This window comes from Puntigrus tetrazona, chromosome 3, assembly GCF_018831695.1.
Source record: "Puntigrus tetrazona isolate hp1 chromosome 3, ASM1883169v1, whole genome shotgun sequence".
NCBI lineage: Eukaryota > Metazoa > Chordata > Actinopteri > Cypriniformes > Cyprinidae > Puntigrus > Puntigrus tetrazona.
This window is the reverse complement of record NC_056701.1, coordinates 8,091,709-8,108,912: the sequence shown is the minus strand read 5'-3', so window position 1 is coordinate 8,108,912 and position 17,204 is coordinate 8,091,709. Positions and strand designations below refer to the sequence as shown.

The 17,204-nt window shown below is 39.4% G+C and overlaps 3 pseudogenes; all 3 read left to right on the top strand.

The window, feature by feature from the left end:
* Positions 1 to 101: 101 nt before the first annotated feature.
* Positions 102 to 5,584, top strand: LOC122341281 (annotated as a pseudogene).
* A 2,750-nt stretch (positions 5,585 to 8,334) lies between these two features.
* Positions 8,335 to 11,205, top strand: LOC122341280 (annotated as a pseudogene).
* A 909-nt stretch (positions 11,206 to 12,114) lies between these two features.
* LOC122331701 overlaps positions 12,115 to 17,204 on the top strand; it is a 111,478-nt pseudogene continuing 106,388 nt past the window's right edge.

Here is a 17,204-nt window from a genome sequence, read left to right as displayed (position 1 = left end):
GAGTAGTGTTCCCGGATCCAGCAAATCTAAGTAATGCAGCCTAAAAATCCTTTAACGGATTTGAATAATAAAAAGTGTGTTGGTGTGTTATGTGTAGGCTAAGTTAAAAAGATGTGTCTTTAATCTAGATTTAAACTGGCAGAGTGTGTCTGCTTCCCGAACAGAGTTAGGGAGATTGTTCCAGAGTTTAGGTGCTAGATAGGAAAAGGATCTGCCGCCCGCAGTCGATTTATCAAATACTGAGATACTTTTATAAATTGCAGCAACACACCTCCCCCTTACCTTTTAAACGTGGCTCATTTCTATAGCAGTAATTTTGGGGGGTAGATTCATTTAGAGTAATATATTCATCAGGTTTTAGCCAGGTTCCTGTCAAACAAAGCAAATCTAGCTTCTGATCTTTGATCAAATCATATATATAAAGTGCTTTTGTGGAAAGTGATCTAAAATTCAGTAAGCCAAGTTTTATTGGTTGCTTATTTGTATTATAGGTAGTTTTTATTTGTTGAACATTAATTAAATTATTGCTTTTAATTTGGTTTTTATTCTAAAAGCAGTCTCTGTCACCAAGTCAGCAGAGGGAGCCCTTACTTCTGGATGATCTGTGATCACTTCCCCTGCTACTTCCTGTTTCAAGACTATAAACTCTGAAGCAGGCCTCTCACCTGCAGGTTGAATTGATTGATTGTCTGTTTGCTTGCTTCTAGTTAGCCTAGCGATTCCCTAGTCACCGATTCTTTGGTTTTAACCCTGCCTGTCTTTGATTCTTTGATTGTTTGCTGCCTGACCCAACCTCTGCCTGTTTTTGGATTCTGTTGTTGCCTTGCCTCTTATACTTATGCTGTGTTTCCACGTCTGCCTGCTTTGACCATGCCTTCAGCCAATAAAAGCCTGCGAATGGATCCACACGCCTCAGACCCCTCATTCATGACAGTCTCTATAGTGTGATATCTAGACACTATCCTCCTGTCTCTGTCTAAATAACACAGAAAAATCACCCATTTAAGTAAAGATCTGAGGATGCTGATGGGCAAAATTTTATTTCACATCTAAATCTTAATCTCCAGAAAGACTGGTGATTTCTGCTGACATTGAGACATGGAGAGAGTTCATATAAAAACATACATGTTCCACACAGGATTCTGCAATAAATCACAGAATACATGTATAGATTTAAACCATGCAGTGATTATTTTGTGTGTGGCTCAATTGAATGATTTTATTTCTATGTCATGCAGACTGAACGAAAGAAGTGAAACTAACAGAACTGTTAATAAGCAGATCTCACACTGAACATGTTTCACAACGAGTCTGCTCCGTGGTAGTGGTTGGTTATGGTTATGGTTGGACTGTTTATAGGAATCAAAGCAGGAAGCTCAACACCGGCTCTCCAGAGAAGACGTGTATCAGATCACTGTGTTATAGTATGAGTGTGCTGTACATTACACTGAAGACGTATTATTAGTGAAGACGAGCGGATGCTGTCGTGAATTAGATGCCATCTGTGTTACTCGCTAGCTCCTCTGATTCGGATCTAACCCTTTCCAGGACTCTCGAGACACATATTACACATCAGCTGCCAACGGTTCATTAATGTTTTAGGTGCAGCGTACACATATAACCCATCCGTTTACCTTCATGCAGTTACTGTCATAGCCATTGAAAATGCATCTGGATTTCATAATATCAAAACAACTTCTACAAATGACATATTTCCTCAATATTTACGAGAGCAATGTGGAGCAACACTTCTCCATTCTCCATGAGTCACTAGATCTTCGGCTCCCCGTCTGTAGATCAGAGGAAGTGAACGAACACAGGAAGAGCTGAGAGTATTTAAAGAAAGAGTTGAAGAGGAAGACGGTCAGAAAGAGAAGATGTCTGATAAGTGTGATCTGTGTCTGCTGGGACTCATCTTTCTCTCTTCACTTCTCACAGGTAAAGAAATCTTCTGTTTCTCTGAGAACGAGTTCACTTGAACATGAACAGTTTATTCTTGTGTCATTAATGAACACTAACGACGATTCATCCTCACATTAAAAGTGTGTTTCTGATTCGAACAGCTCGTCGTTATAGATAGATAGATATGAAGCAGCTGGTGATACGATGCAGCGCCATTTATCTGATTTTGATTCGATTAGATTCAGTGCGATGTGGAAAAAAATCGGATCGGTTCTATTTCTTTGGTTCAGACAGACAGCACATCATAAATGAACTGGTGGCTTCTAATGAACAAGTTACCAAATAGACCAGGCTTATCTGAGTCTGACTCACCGTCAAATGATTCAGTTCCATGAAGAAGATTGGTTATGATATCACTGACTCTCTCATACCCGTCACAGCCTTCCTCTGCTTTCATACAGCTGTACTTTTTACAGTTAGAACATTACAATCTCACATGACCCTTTAAAGTCTTGAAGACTATATTTCAGCTGCTGTAAGAAACACATGATCTGCATCAGCGTACATCTTTACTCGTCACAGCAGTCCCTTCATAGTCACTACTGCTGTGTTATAAGAGAGTCACTGAGACATATACCTCTGTATGCTTGTGTTTCAGGTATCAATGGAGTGGATGAGACTCATGTGTTCATCAGTTCTGGTGAAAATGTCCGTCTGTCCTGTAATAATGCTCTTCATGACTGTAGATCAACTACATGGAACTATAACAGGTTCAGTCTCTCAGCAGCAGATGAACTGATTGGTGATGGAGAAAAGAAGAAAGACATAGAGAGACATGAGAGACTGAGTCTGGGGTCTGACTGCTCTCTGAACATCAAGAACATCACAGAAGAAGATTATGGACTATATACCTGCAAGCAACAACAAACCAATGCTTACGTTTTTCTGCATGTTCTTCAGGGTATTTTTTCATGCTGATGTGGTCAATTTTAAAGAAGACTTTGACAATGATTGAAGAGCGTGTGTTATTTTGTGTTTCAGTCTCTTCATCATCTTCATCATCCTCACAGACTCTCTCCTGTCAGCTGTATGTGTACTTTACTGGATTCTCTTGTGATGATTGGATCAGATCTCAGAGAATTGAGGTGTTCTGGGTGAATCAGGCTGGTGTTAAACTGAAGAGATCAGACTCAGAGATCAGATATTATTCTCATCAGATCACTGTATCATCAGACTGACTACAACACTCCTGAATGAAGATCTCAACAGAGAGTGGAGATGTGAAGTTACTCACAGAGATCAAGTCAAGACCTCAGTCACATACACTGTCAGGAGATCAGGTGAGAAACACCTCACAGTCTTGTAATGTCAGCAAGGCTGAGGAACATTAAATAGTTGGTTTACCCAAAACTTTCACTTTCCTTCAAAGCATCTCAGGTGTGTGTGACTTTCTTCTTTCAGAGGAGTCCAATCTGAGTTTTATTAAAAACCGCCCTGGCTCTTCTAAACTCGATCATCGCAGGAGGCCGGCGGTTCACATTAAACATGATAAATAAAGTATATGTGAACTAAATAAAGCGTCCCTCACATGGCCGCGGGGTAAAGAGCAGCTGTAGTCAATCTATGAGTTTTTGTAAGATAGATATCTGTATTTCAGAAGCGATGAACACTTTTCTCTGTGGTATGCAGAAGCGGTCTTGACGGATGACGCAAGACTCTTTGTGTTTCATGATTAATGATGACCGCAGAGAGAGAACCAAACAAAACCATGAGTCATGAGTCAGAAGAACAAACCTAGGATTTGTAAAGAAAAAATAGTCATTTTTATTTATATAGCGCTTATAACAACAGGTTTAACACAGGTTGCATCAAAGCACTGAAAAATGTCGGTATAAACCGAGAGGAGACGAAATATTTTCTTTTATCCTACATTTTTCCAGTTCATTCTCCTCCTGGAGCCGTGTTAGAGACGTTTTATTAAGTTTAGGAGAAAGTCACATACATCTAGGATGCTTTGAAGATAAAGTAAAAGATGATTTAGGAGTGAACTTTAATATCACTGAAGCAGAACGAACCAGGTCTGACGGAGAAACTCAAATCACTAATAACAAGAAGATCTGCTTTATTTATTTGTTTTAAAGTAAACTTTTCATGTGATGTGGTGATAAAAGTTCAGATACGATCATGACGTTATAAGGCAGGAGTTTCCACGGTTTTCTTTCAATTGTCAGCAAAATATGTTAAAAATCTAATAACATGAACACATTTTTCATACTCGTTTAACCTTTGTTTCACATAAAAAAATGAATAAATTACACATTCATTAAAGGGGTCATATGATGTGATTTCAAGTGTTTCTTTGCGTGTTACAAGCTGTTAGTGCTTAGATACGTTATATATATAACCTCACAGAACTTTATAAAAGTTATGACTTGTCCACACTCCATTAAACGACTCGTTTAAACCCGCCCCCACTTCTCTCCGCCCATATGTTCACTCCAAGAAAGAAGGCGGAGCTATAATTCTGGCTGTAGTGTTGTCTTATGGCCAATCAGAGAACACCTCGCTCTTTCAGAACGATGAGCTTTGCACAAATCGGCCCGTTTTAGGAGGCGGGGCTTAGAGGAGAAACAAAGATATACAGTATGTGGAAAATAATGTGTTTTTTTGCACGTTGCATTACACTAAATAAACTAAATAATGTTCTTTTTAGCTCCATCTTACGAGCTCTCCTTATAAATCATAGCATGTTTCAGATGATTAAAAGCACTGCTTGTGGTCTGTTCATAGTCTCTTCTGTAGTGACGGTGGTTTCTGTTTCTGCCGCTGCGTTCGCTGCTCTCCTCGCTGCCGTTCTCTGCCTGATCTACAGGAAAAGAGCAGGTGAGTTTACTAACAGCTGAGATCCGCTAACACATACGTCCTCTTCAGAGTGATACTACGGAGAGAACATCATGCAATTGCGACGAACACCAGTTTAATCCTGCTGAGAATTTCCAAAAAACAGAATGAAAGACAAAATCTCGCCGCTTGTCAAATCGGAAGCGTTTGGCGTGTTTTCTCATAAATATTTGTGTTTTTCCAGATATGAAAAGAGGGACTGGGCAGTCGGCGGTGAGTTCAGCACTGAAAGTGATTTAGATTCTAGTTCTGTGTTTAAAGCTCAGTCGGGCGTTTGTTTGTGGTCTGAAGGTCAAAGGTGAGAACGAACACAAAGCGCTGTATGAAACAATCGACGTGTTGATTCCTGCTGCCGCTGGAGACCATGTGAGTCTATCACTTCAGTCCTGCTCCTGATCCACACACTACAGCTCTCTTCTATTAAACCTGATCTCTGATCTGATGTTTAGGAGCGGACAGATGATGTGACGTATTCTGAAGTGTCTTCTTCCACTGGAAAGACAGAAAAATCAGTCAGAGTGAGTACAGCAGACAGCAGCTCGCTCTCTTCATCTTTCTCCGTTCAGATAAGCATTTCTCTCTGAATGCTGCTGAGATGTAGTTTGACTCTCTGATAAATAAAAATTAATATTAATATTAATAATAAATATGCAGTTGACGGAGCACATCTGTGCTGTTCTTTCAGGATGGTAATGATACAGTGACTTACGCGGCCATCAGATGAACAGAAAACGAGTCTCAGAATGAAGTTCTCAAGAACATGAGCTTCATAAATAAATGATTCGCTCAACACAAGGATTCTGGGATTCACGTCTTCGTTGTGTGGAAGAATTAGATATGTTTTGTGAATAAACAGACGTTTTACATCAAATTTATTACATTTAAAGCAAGGTGCTGTAAAATAATATATATATGTGTGTGTCCTTTGATGCAACCTGCGTTGTTAAAAGCGCTATATAAATAAAAATGATTGATTAATATATATATATATATATATATATATATATATATATATATATATATATATATATATATATTTTTTTTTTTTTTTTATATATATGTTATATATTTAGATATAATTTTTTTGAAGCTTTCAGCATGTTTTCAGCAATTATATATGTGTCACAAATTATAGTTATACTATTTTTGTCTTATTTTAAAAATGTTAATATAAAAGGTTAAAAGTTACGACTCGTCCACACCACTTGTTTAAACTCTTTTACATTAAATATGCAGTATATAAATAAAATAGTACAGAGAAACCATGATGAAGGCAAGCAGCACAAAACACTGCCATCAAATCTGTTTTAAATGAGGAGCTGAAAACTGATCTGTTTTTGTGAAGGATGCGTGACTCAAACCTCATACAAGATCATTCTGAAAGAAAAAGAGTATTGCTCAGCTCGAATGATTTATGAACTGAGTTTCCTGTTTAACTCAGAAGAGCTGCTTTCAGTAAATAAAGTTGACTTATAACTGATTGTCATGCCTCTATAGTGTCTGCATAAGAATAGTTACAAACCTTTGATTGTTCTGTAGCTGTATAAGAACAGGGCTGACTCTACAAACTGGTTTTCTCACGCTTTTGTCCGTACCCAGAAAAACACAGTTTGTTCAGCCATCAAGAACGACCCATCACTGCTGTGCTGAGTCCAGGAGGTGGCCATAGAATTTAAAGAAGTTTTTATTATTTCATTAATAATTGTGTGTGTGTGTGTGAGTGTGCGATCTAAGTAATGCAGCCTAAAAATCCTTTAACGGATTTGAATAATAAAAAGTGTGTTGGGGTGTTATGTGTAGGCTAAGTTAAAAAGATGTGTCTTTAATCTAGATTTAAACTGGCAGAGTGTGTCTGCCTCCTGAACAGAGTTAGGGAGATTGTTCCAGAGTTTAGGTGCTAGATAGGAAGAGGATCTGCCGCCCGCAGTTGATTTTGATATTCTAGGTATTATCAAATGGCCAGAGTTTTGAGAACGCAGCGGACGTGCAGGACTATAATGTGATAAGAGCTCGCTCAAGTATTGAGGAGATAAACCATTCAGGGCTTTTATAGGTAATTAATAAGATTTTAAAATCTATCTGATGTTTGATAGGGAGCCAGTGCAGTGTTGACAGAACCGGGCTAATATGATCATACTGTCACTGGTGTGGTTTAGCGTAAGGAGCACTTTGACAAGTAAAATAATCCTCTTAAACGGGCAAAATAATAATATACAAACAGGCAGGAAGGCAGAACATACACCACACATGAGGACCTTGACGATCGTCAAGCTGAATACAAACACACAGGACTTAAATACAAGGAAATTGACTAAATTAACAAGACACGGCTGAAGACAATAATACAGTTAATAGCAAAGGAAGGTAGGGCACAGAGAGCACATGACACAAGACAAACAACAGCACAGAGTCCAGAGACGGGACACATACTTCCTAGTTCTAGTAAAGACTGCTGTGTTTTGGATGAGCTGAAGTTTGTTCATGAAGCGTGCAGAACAACCACCCAATAAAGCATTAAAATATCAGTGTATCAGTGTTATACTGATGGTGTGGGTCATGCTGTAATCATCTGACCGTAAATAGTGTGCATTTTATTAGAAAGTTCAGTGGTTCTGAAATTTCACTGATTGTCTGCATGAACAGCACATTTCTGTGAAATACAAATATAAAAGATTGGTTTAGATAGCCGTGTTCATGATCACGCAGTTACCTTTCTTTGGAGAAAAGTGTCTTATTCATTATCTATTACCAAGATGTTATGACAGAGATAGACTCTCAGTCCGGTCTCAGTCGTGTTCAGAGTAACACACTTCTACAGAAATACAGCAACAATGAACTGCACAGAAAAAAAGATGTGGACGCATAGGAAGAAACATATAAATGTTTAGATAGAAATAAAGAAATGATGCTGAGTTTAAATATAATCATCAGATCATATAAAGCAGCCGACAGAAACATCTCAGTCAGTGTTTTTATCACAACATCTAAATTATATTGACAGGAATTTGAAACAGTTTTGCTGCTTTGAGCATTAAGCAGCGTTAGTATCGGTATTTATCAAACTAAAAAAATAAATGAAGGTAATCTGGAAAAAAAGGCACAGACCCAACCACAGACTTAATAATAAAAATAAAAAAAATAATCAAAAAACAAAATATATAAATCATAAACCCTTTGATCACAGTATACTTTACCGTTTACAGACATGTTTTCTGTATTTAGTCCTGTCTGTATGAAGGTGTGTGGTGGATTAAAGGCACAAGCTTTCTACGTATTTCATGATGTCTGTGTGAATTAAGAATGAAGAACGATGGATTAGAGATGTTTTTCTTGTTGTTCTGTGCTGCTCATGCTTCTTCTTCTCAGAAAGCGGTGGGATGAAGTTGACTTTAGGGATAACACTTCATCTTTGTGAATGAAAGCGGTGGCGGGGAGGAGACAGAGCACTCTTCATGAGAGCAGTCGTGCTTTTAATTTCAGAAGACTCCTGGCGATCGAGAAACGTCTGTCAGATCCCAAAACAGCAGAAGGATGAAGTTCAACGCGGCTTTGAGTCTCGGAGTCATGCTTCTCTACGCAGCAGGTAAACGCTCCCCTACAGCGCCACGAGGTCAGGCGTGTGTTAAACGTGAAGTCCTAAGACTTTTTCTAAACAAACTTGGAGAAACTTACGATTAAATGCTTGGTTTTCGCAGGAGAGAGCAGAATGAAATTCTTCACGAATGTATAGTTTATGTATTTCATTTCAAGACGACTTTAACTGGATTGATGGGATAGGACATAGATATATGTTTTGATGTAAGGATATTTCCATGGAATGTGATTTTTACTTAGTATTGTAATGGGCATAAAAGAAAAGGGAATATTTTTACACACACTGTATCGTGACTGAACACACACACACACACACACACACACACACACACACACACACACACACACACACACACATTATTCAGCAGCTCTCTAATGTTTTATGGCCGTCAAGCTCAGAAATAATCAAACTCACAAACGCACTGCGTGTAGAACGTCACCTAGCAGTGATTTAACAGGCGTTCGGGCTGAAATCTATAAGCATTACCGTTGAGGTAAAAGATCTTGATATCATGTCATTTTTAAGCAGCAGGGAAGTGACGAGTCAGACCGGTTCATCAGCTCCTATCTCTGCTTACTTTGTCTTTGTCTGTCCACACAGGTTCAGTCTGTCAGTTAGATGGTGAGTTGACGTGATGGCCCTGTTACACCCCGGAGGTTCAGCTAGGACTCGTTCCCCATCCTGCTCTGCTTTGATCAAACTGAAAATGCATTGGCACCCATCTGCGTCCGTGTGTGTGCTGGTCTAACAAAGAGGAAAATACACTCCACAGACCAACTCAGACCTAGTCTAAAGCCAATGGCGCAATATTTGATCGTTATTTAAGAGTTTGTTCGTAGAAAACACGCCGCAGCATGCCTTACTTCACTAATCACACACAGAGACGACTGACTTATTGCACGTTATCCTTAAAAACACATCCTTCACTTCCTTTAGCAGCGCTTTAGTACTAAAAGTACAGTACTGCGACGATTTAGCGCAAAATATTTCCCAGTGTTGCATTCACACCGACAGCAATCGAAAGATCTTGTGAAAGAAGTAACGCAAGGTTTACGCAGTATGTGTTTTACGCCGCTGTAGAGGTGCTGTGTGACTCCTCCTGAGAGGTGGACTGGGTAGTGCAGTCGAGACGGTTTTATCCTCCTCAGACCTGACGCACGCACGGGTTGCCAGATTCCCGCTCAGACCCTTTCGTTTCCATGACTTGGAAGTGCTGTTTTTCCGCCAACTGGCAACCCGGGCGTTCCGAGAGGTGATTGGGTAAACCGGCAGTGGGCGGGGTTTCGTAAAAAACAGGCGGAACACCCGTTTTCAAGACAGAATAACAGACTGTAGCATTGTTTTCCAGATAAACAAGTATGTCTCTTAAATATCCAAAAACATTTCTACGTTTAAATCGTGGCGTTTTTCGTAAACACATACTGTATTATTCTTGTCAACTGAACAATGTGTCACATCTCAGTCGATCTCTGAAGTATATTTTAAATGTAGATGTGTGCATGTAGCAGACTGCATTTACTTGTGTTCCCCGGGAACCGAAGCCATGATCTCCACGCTGTCAGCGCTATGCTCCACTACTCCGCTCCAAGATCATGTATTTTCAACTCTTGGTTTCTGTGGTCAGTGTGCGGTCGAGCCCCTCTCAACAGCAGGGTCGTCGGCGGGGGGCTGGCCGTGGCAGGTCAGCATTCATCTCGTCTTCCAGGGCATCGACTACGGCCATGTCTGCGGCGGGAAGCTCATCACCAAAGACTGGGTTTTGTCTGCAGCTCACTGCTTCCGGTGGTATGTAGTGAAGCGTGCCATGCGTTTGTAAATCGACTGCAGTGGGACTAAAGCAGACTTCTTTTACAGGTTCAATGCATCTTATATCGTGGTGTACTTTGGGCGTCGGAGCCAATCCGACCGAATCCTTACGAGGCGAACAGGACAGCGACTCAAACGTCGACCATCCTGACTTTGACGCTTCTACGTTTGACAACGATATAACGCTGATCCAGCTCTCCTCGCCGGTGTCTTTCTCTGATTACATCGGGCCGGTGTGTCTGTCTGCGGTTAACAGCACGTTCTCCGCGGGTACAGAGAGCTGGGTCACCGGATGGGGAAGACTGCAACCTAACGGTGAGTGAACACGTCCCTGCTGGTTAAACCGTAAACCACCTAGAGATGTTTTTGAAGGCAACGATCTGCGTCACAGACACCGACCTGCCTGACGTTCTTCAGGAGGTGGAGATACCGGTAGTGAACGACAGCGACTGTAAAAACGCTTATGGAGGCGCCAACGTAAGCATCACAAGCAATATGATTTGTGCCGGACTGTTAAATCAGGGAGGAAAAGGTGCGTGTCAGGTAAGAGTTCACTTACCTCTTTTTAATCGAAATGAAAGCCGATGGCAAACTCTACACCTCCAGCTTGTCATGAACTCTTACTCTGTCTTTTGATACACTAGCTGTTGCAGAGTATTTGTGCCTGTGACAGAAGTTCACTGTGAAAGATATAAATGCTGTTTTGGTGGACGCAGGGAGACTCTGGCGGTCCAATGGTGAGCAGGAAAGGCTCTCTGTGGATTCAGTCTGGAGTTGTGAGTTTTGGCATGCAGTGTGCGGACCCCACGTTCCCCACCGTCTTCACCAGAGTCTCTCCGTACCAGGACTGGATCAAGTCTCACGTGGGCAGCGACCAGCCTGGGTTTGTTGTGTTCAGCGCAGCGTCCGAGTCCGTCTTCAGAAGCGTGCCCGACCTCCTCCTCGTTCCTCTTTCTCTCACGTTCTCCATCTTTCCTCTCTCCGTCTTCCTCACTTTCTAAACACTGCTTGAAAAGTCATTCTCAGCTTGTTTGATGAAGACTTGCCAGTGCCGTAAAACAAATAAACATCAGAGCAATTGGATTATTATTTTGTCATTTATTCTTTATCTTTTTAATGAGCAAAAAGTGTCTCAAACCTGCAGTTTGTTGAATGATTTTAGTGTCTTTCTCGTCCCTTGATGAACCAATCAGATCTGAAGAACCAGTTTCTGTAACGTTTAGGTTTACAGTCGGTGTTTGGTGCTTGTACATCAGTGTCATCCATCTATCTTCCTCTGATTTTAGCCATTACTCTTCATGTTTAAGGTTAGGTTTAGGTGTAGAGATAAGGTCAAGACTACATTTTTTGGATTAAAATGCTGTCCCAGGGTCATCTAGACACACGTCGAGCAAAATCAGGACGTGCCGCGGTGAATTTAAAAAAGAAAAATTGAAGATAAAAATAAACATCATACACAAGAATATATTAATACCACATACTCTAAGAGACAAGGCAAATGGGGAATAACAGGGAGTTTAAGAGTGGACATAACAGTAATATAATCCACTTGAATGGTTTGAGAGAGAGCTCAGAAAAGAAAGCTTTACTTTGTTCATCTTTAAAGTAGTCTATTGATTATTTTATGTATTAAGTGCAGCGCAGCTTTATGGGTAGGGGTGCATGCAGTGAAACACGGGAACGAATCAGCAGACTAAGTCATTAAAACAGATAAGAACACCGTAACTTGAAGCAGGGCAGGAGGAAAGTCTGTTTGATCGAGTTTAGAGGAAATAGGAGAAATACTGGAACTTTTTTATAAAATAACTGCAGCATGAATTACAGCGGCCTTGAAAAAGAGAAAATCTACCTCGTGCTCACACTCCGGGACAGAAGATGGCGGTAAACACCACCCCACTGTTAAACTCACTAGAGGAGGAGAAGAAGAAGAAGAAGAAGAAGAAGAAGAAGAAGAAGTCTTCCTCACTCGACGCTCTCTTGTGTGGATTACGAAGAGAAACATGATAAATATCTGCCATAAACATCCCATTAAGGTACGTTTATTATCAGTTTCTCATGTAGATTCGTATTATTGTAGATTTTCTCGTGTTAAGCCCGATCTCTGAACATTAACAATAATAATAGAGTTGTGACGCGTGCAGAAGCGGATATCTTAAAGATTATTATGATATAGAGCCCTAGAGATTCTGCTTTTGTTCGAGATTAAGATACAGACTATAGAATATAGAATAAAGTATAGGAGATATAGATTGAAACAATAAACAGTGCGCTTCTGTAGGCCGCGGAGATTCACGGGTGATCTGGAGAGAAACCGAATGATTTGTGAACTCTGGAGGCGCTTTTTAACGCTCAGACAACTAACACAAAACAAAAGGGCCAATGGTAAACAGAAAAACCCATTAAAACAAAACTGCGTATTAATAGACAGAACTGCGAGTGTGTGGCGGAAGAACATTGTAGCCGGAACTACTTCACGTGTTTACGTCTATGACGGATCACGCAGACACTGAGCTCCTCCGCAGCGCTATCTGCCCAAAATAGTCCAGACATGAACACTTATTATAGGACTTACTTTATTGATTCAGAAAAATTTATTCATGTATTTGGTTATGTTATGAATTTTGTACATTTTGAACGCAAACAGTGAACCTCAAACACATTTGTTTCCTTCTTCTTTCGACGCAAGTCATTTATTCTGGAAATGTACCTAACAGTCGGGATCACTAGTAGATGTAGTTTCTTCAGGGGATGTGAAGTGCACGGATAGGCTGGTGTCTGTGTTCAGGAAAGCAAATAACGCGCTCTAAGAAAATAAACCGAGTCCTCGCAATCGAAAATCTCCAAAACGAAAGTGAAAGTAAAAAGCGGCCATGTATTTGAAAGCATTGTTAAGGACCCAGCAGGTTAAGAGCGGCTCCCTGATGCCTGCATTTTATTTACAGTATAATTAGCCGACGATATAGCCGCCAGAAAAGTATTTGAATAATTTAAAATAATGAAACCCATTACTGGAGGATTTTTAGCCCTTACCTTAGCCACACACTTTTTAAGTAGATATCAGAAAACAATTTAAAATATTGTATTAATGCATTCTATGTCACGTTTAACTATACGTTTAACTATACTGTTTCGTTGCATTTTACAAAAAAAAGAGGAAACTAGCCTCATTACGAAGCGTCTTACTAAATGGATATTAAAGTTATAGTTATATTTAAAGTTAAAATGTGGAGTTTATCGTTTTAGGGAGTCTAAAGTGGTCCAATTATGAGATTTTTAAGTCAAACCATTCTAGTCCGTCAGTCATATAATGGTCAGTATAGGGAAGTTTTTCTATGAGAAGAAAAAAAACATACAGAGAGAAATCTAAATTAAACCTTACCCCATCGTAACGATACATTAATGACCTAATATGGTTTAATTTGTATTTCTCTGTGCTTGATTTTTTTCCTTTCATAGAGAAAGTTCTGACACACTAGAATGGTTAGAATCTCAAAGTGAACTATCCCTTTAACTTTAACTATCCCTTAGTCTCTTAACAGCTGGAATACACTACATAGCTTTTTTTCAGGAGAAATTAATACTAGCCAAAGATAACAGTCCGTCTGCAGATTTAAGGCAAATATCAAACAAAATCGATTAACTTAAAACTTAAAATGACAACCATCAGTTTATATTTAAAGTTACTTATGAAAAGATCTGAAGCTTGTCCTATAAACACACACACATCACCTCGTAAACACTACTGATGACCGCTCTTCTTCTGAAAGGGCTTCAGATCTTCTTCCACTACAGTCAGTAGAGCATCAAACATTTCTTCTCTTATGTTTCCATACGAAGGTGTGAAGTCAGTTTCTCATTATGGAGAACAGAGAGAGATCTCCTGACTACAGCTGTGTGTCTCTGAAGAGTGACCGCTCCATGAATAAACCTCCTTTATTCAGTAACGACCCAATGACCTCTGACCCCAGGTAGGCCATACTTTTGCATTGCTTGCTTCATCGCACACACACACACACACTGTGAAATATGGGGTTAAATTTCTGCATGTTAAAAGATCATACATTAAACACGCAAGGGTGGATTTTTCCCGGGTGAGTTTTGTGGAGCATATTCTTCACGCAAAGAAGTATTTCAGCACACACAAATCAATTTTAAAATACGTTTCTGCATGTGAGCAGACCTTCTCTTTTGTGACACTAACTTTCATCTCCTGACCGCAGCTGTGTGTCTCTGAAGAGTGACCGCTCCATGAATAAACCTCCTTTAATTAGCAATGATCCAATGACCTCTGACCCCAGGTGAGATATGATCCAGTGTGAAGCTCAATTCACGCTGCACCTTTATACACTGTTTTGACTTTGTTCTGCGTGTTTTGCTGAATGGTCATGAATTTCTCACCCCCTTTAATTCCTCAGGTTTCTTTTATTGTTGTTTATTTCTAAATGATTGTTTTTGCGTCTGACGTCGCAGGGGGTGAAATAAAAGATTGCGTGGCTTTTTGGAAATAGGCTCGTTCTCCAACTCAGTTAACAACTTCAGTTTTACTTTTTCTGAATCTATTCAGCCGATCTCTGGGTCTGGCGATAGCACCTTTAGCATAGCTTAGCATACATTATTGAATCCAATTGGACCAGTAGCATCGTATTCAGAAATGACCAAAGAGTTTGGATATCTGTCCCATTTAACTCTTCTGTAGTTATATCCTGTACTAAGACTGGTGGACAATGAAAAGTTGTGACTTTCTAGGCTGATATGAAAATTAAAATGAATGAATCAATAATAGATAGTATATCAGTGTTCGGCAAGTGAAAATAAAGCTGCGTTAAAATTATAACGTACCTCCGACTTTCATCCGTCTGATGTTAGACATTTATTCACAGGTGAGATATGATCCAGTGTGAAGGCAAACACTGTAAACACTGACCAGCATGAACAACATCAACAGATTGAATTACATTATTTCTCAGATGCTCCACGACCTGACGGTTTCTGATCAAACGCGTTCATTCGGAGAAAACACAGAACAGACAGGAGTCACACTGATTTTAATCCAGATGTAAACAGACTTGTTTACACTGTTAGTGACCCGACAGTGAACCTGACTTTACCAGTATTTTCAGGACCGATTCATCTGCTGATAATTTGTTTAACTTATTTAAACAAAATGTTCTACCTCATGCTGCCCAATGTTGTCCTCCAAAACAAAAACTGTTTAAATGTTAACAGGTACTGATCAACGCAAATGCAGAGTCTACTGTGTGACTGGTTAAAATATTATTTATTTTGCTAAGGTTTTTTGATAAGGTTGGGTGTAATAACAACTTTCCTAAAATTATATCCTATTCCTAACATAAGAAATATCCCAATGTATTGCCTTGTTCACAATGTATTGCAAAAAATATTGTAACACAACCCCTGTATCGTATCTCTAGATCCTTGCCAATATACAGCCCTACCCAGTTTAGTCAGTGATGGAAACACTATACTGTACAAAACAGGACGGCCTTTGAATGAGACGTTAAACTGAGGTCCTGACTCACTGTGATCAAGTCAAGTTACCTTTATTTCTATAGTGCCTTTAACAACACCAATTGTGTATTGGTTACTTTACCATTTTAAATAGAAGAATAGTGTCAGTAATGTATAATGAGGTTAAACACTCAATCTTCAGTTAGAGGCAATTCATTATTGGATTTAGTGGTGTCATGGTCCAGCTTGATTTACTGTCCCCAAATAACTCAGTACAGGACAGTTAGGTGAAAGGTTCATCTGGTTCCCCTGGTCTCGTTCCGAGGACTGTCTGGTGATGAGTGCTGTAGATGTCATCTCTAGGTGATGATCCACATCTGATCTGGATATTAGACGAGATCTGTTGTCTGCGGTAACCTTGGAACAGGAACGAATCAAACTAATATAAGCAAAGATAACGTCCTTCTAACAATGTAACAAGTAAATGGTGTTATAGAAAGTTTTTCAGACTCTGGTTGACCTAATTAATGCAGCCTAACTCTTTACTAGATTTAAATATTAGAGTTGTGTTAGTGTTACATGTAAGCCTGGTTAAAGAGATGAGTCTTTAATCTAGATTTAAACTGACAGAGTGTGTCTGCCTCCAAAACGGTGTTAGGGAGATTGTTCCAGAGTTTAGGTGCTAAGTAGGAAAAGGATCTGCTGTCCGCAGTTGATTGTTGATGTTTTAGGTATTATGAAACAGCCAGAGTTTTGAGAATGACGCAGACATGAAGAGCTATAATGTGATAAGAGTTTGCTCAAGTAATGAGGAGCTAAACCTTTCATGGCTTTATATCCCCATGAAAATACGTTGGGATTATATTAACGTAATGAATTGTTATTATTATTACTACTTACATCTACAGTATGTTAATGCTCAATGGCCACCTGAGCTGATCATGGTTGCTCTTGTTAATGCTGGTGTTTATACCAACTCTGCTGAATGGGTCACTGTGTGATCAAATACAATAGAACCATGTATTTTAAAATGAGAATAAGAATTATGTCTGTGTGTATATCAGGATCTTCAGGAGGAGGAAGAGGTCTTCATATGCAGATACCAGTTGTGTGTCTCTGAAGAGCTTCAGATTCATGCTTGATCCTCATCATTTCAGTAATCATCTGATGATGTGTAATCCCAGGTGAGGATAAATGATTTATGGGACAATACAAGACTCAATAAACACACATGCACTTACATAGAAAAAATACTAAGTAAAAAAAAAAAAAAAACTTGCAGTGAAAATGTAAGAGATAAATTTAAAATCATGACAATATCTAATAATTATATAAAACAAGACTAAGCAAAATGATTTAACTAGAATACGAAAAGCACACAAAGTTTTGTTATTAAACTCCATTAATTACAAACAGTGATCTGCCATTAATGTACTCTATTCACTGATTGTGAGCTGCTGTGAAACCATGAGAAATTATACTGAAAATACAAGACTAACATCTCTGTCGATGTAGATTTTAATTTATATGT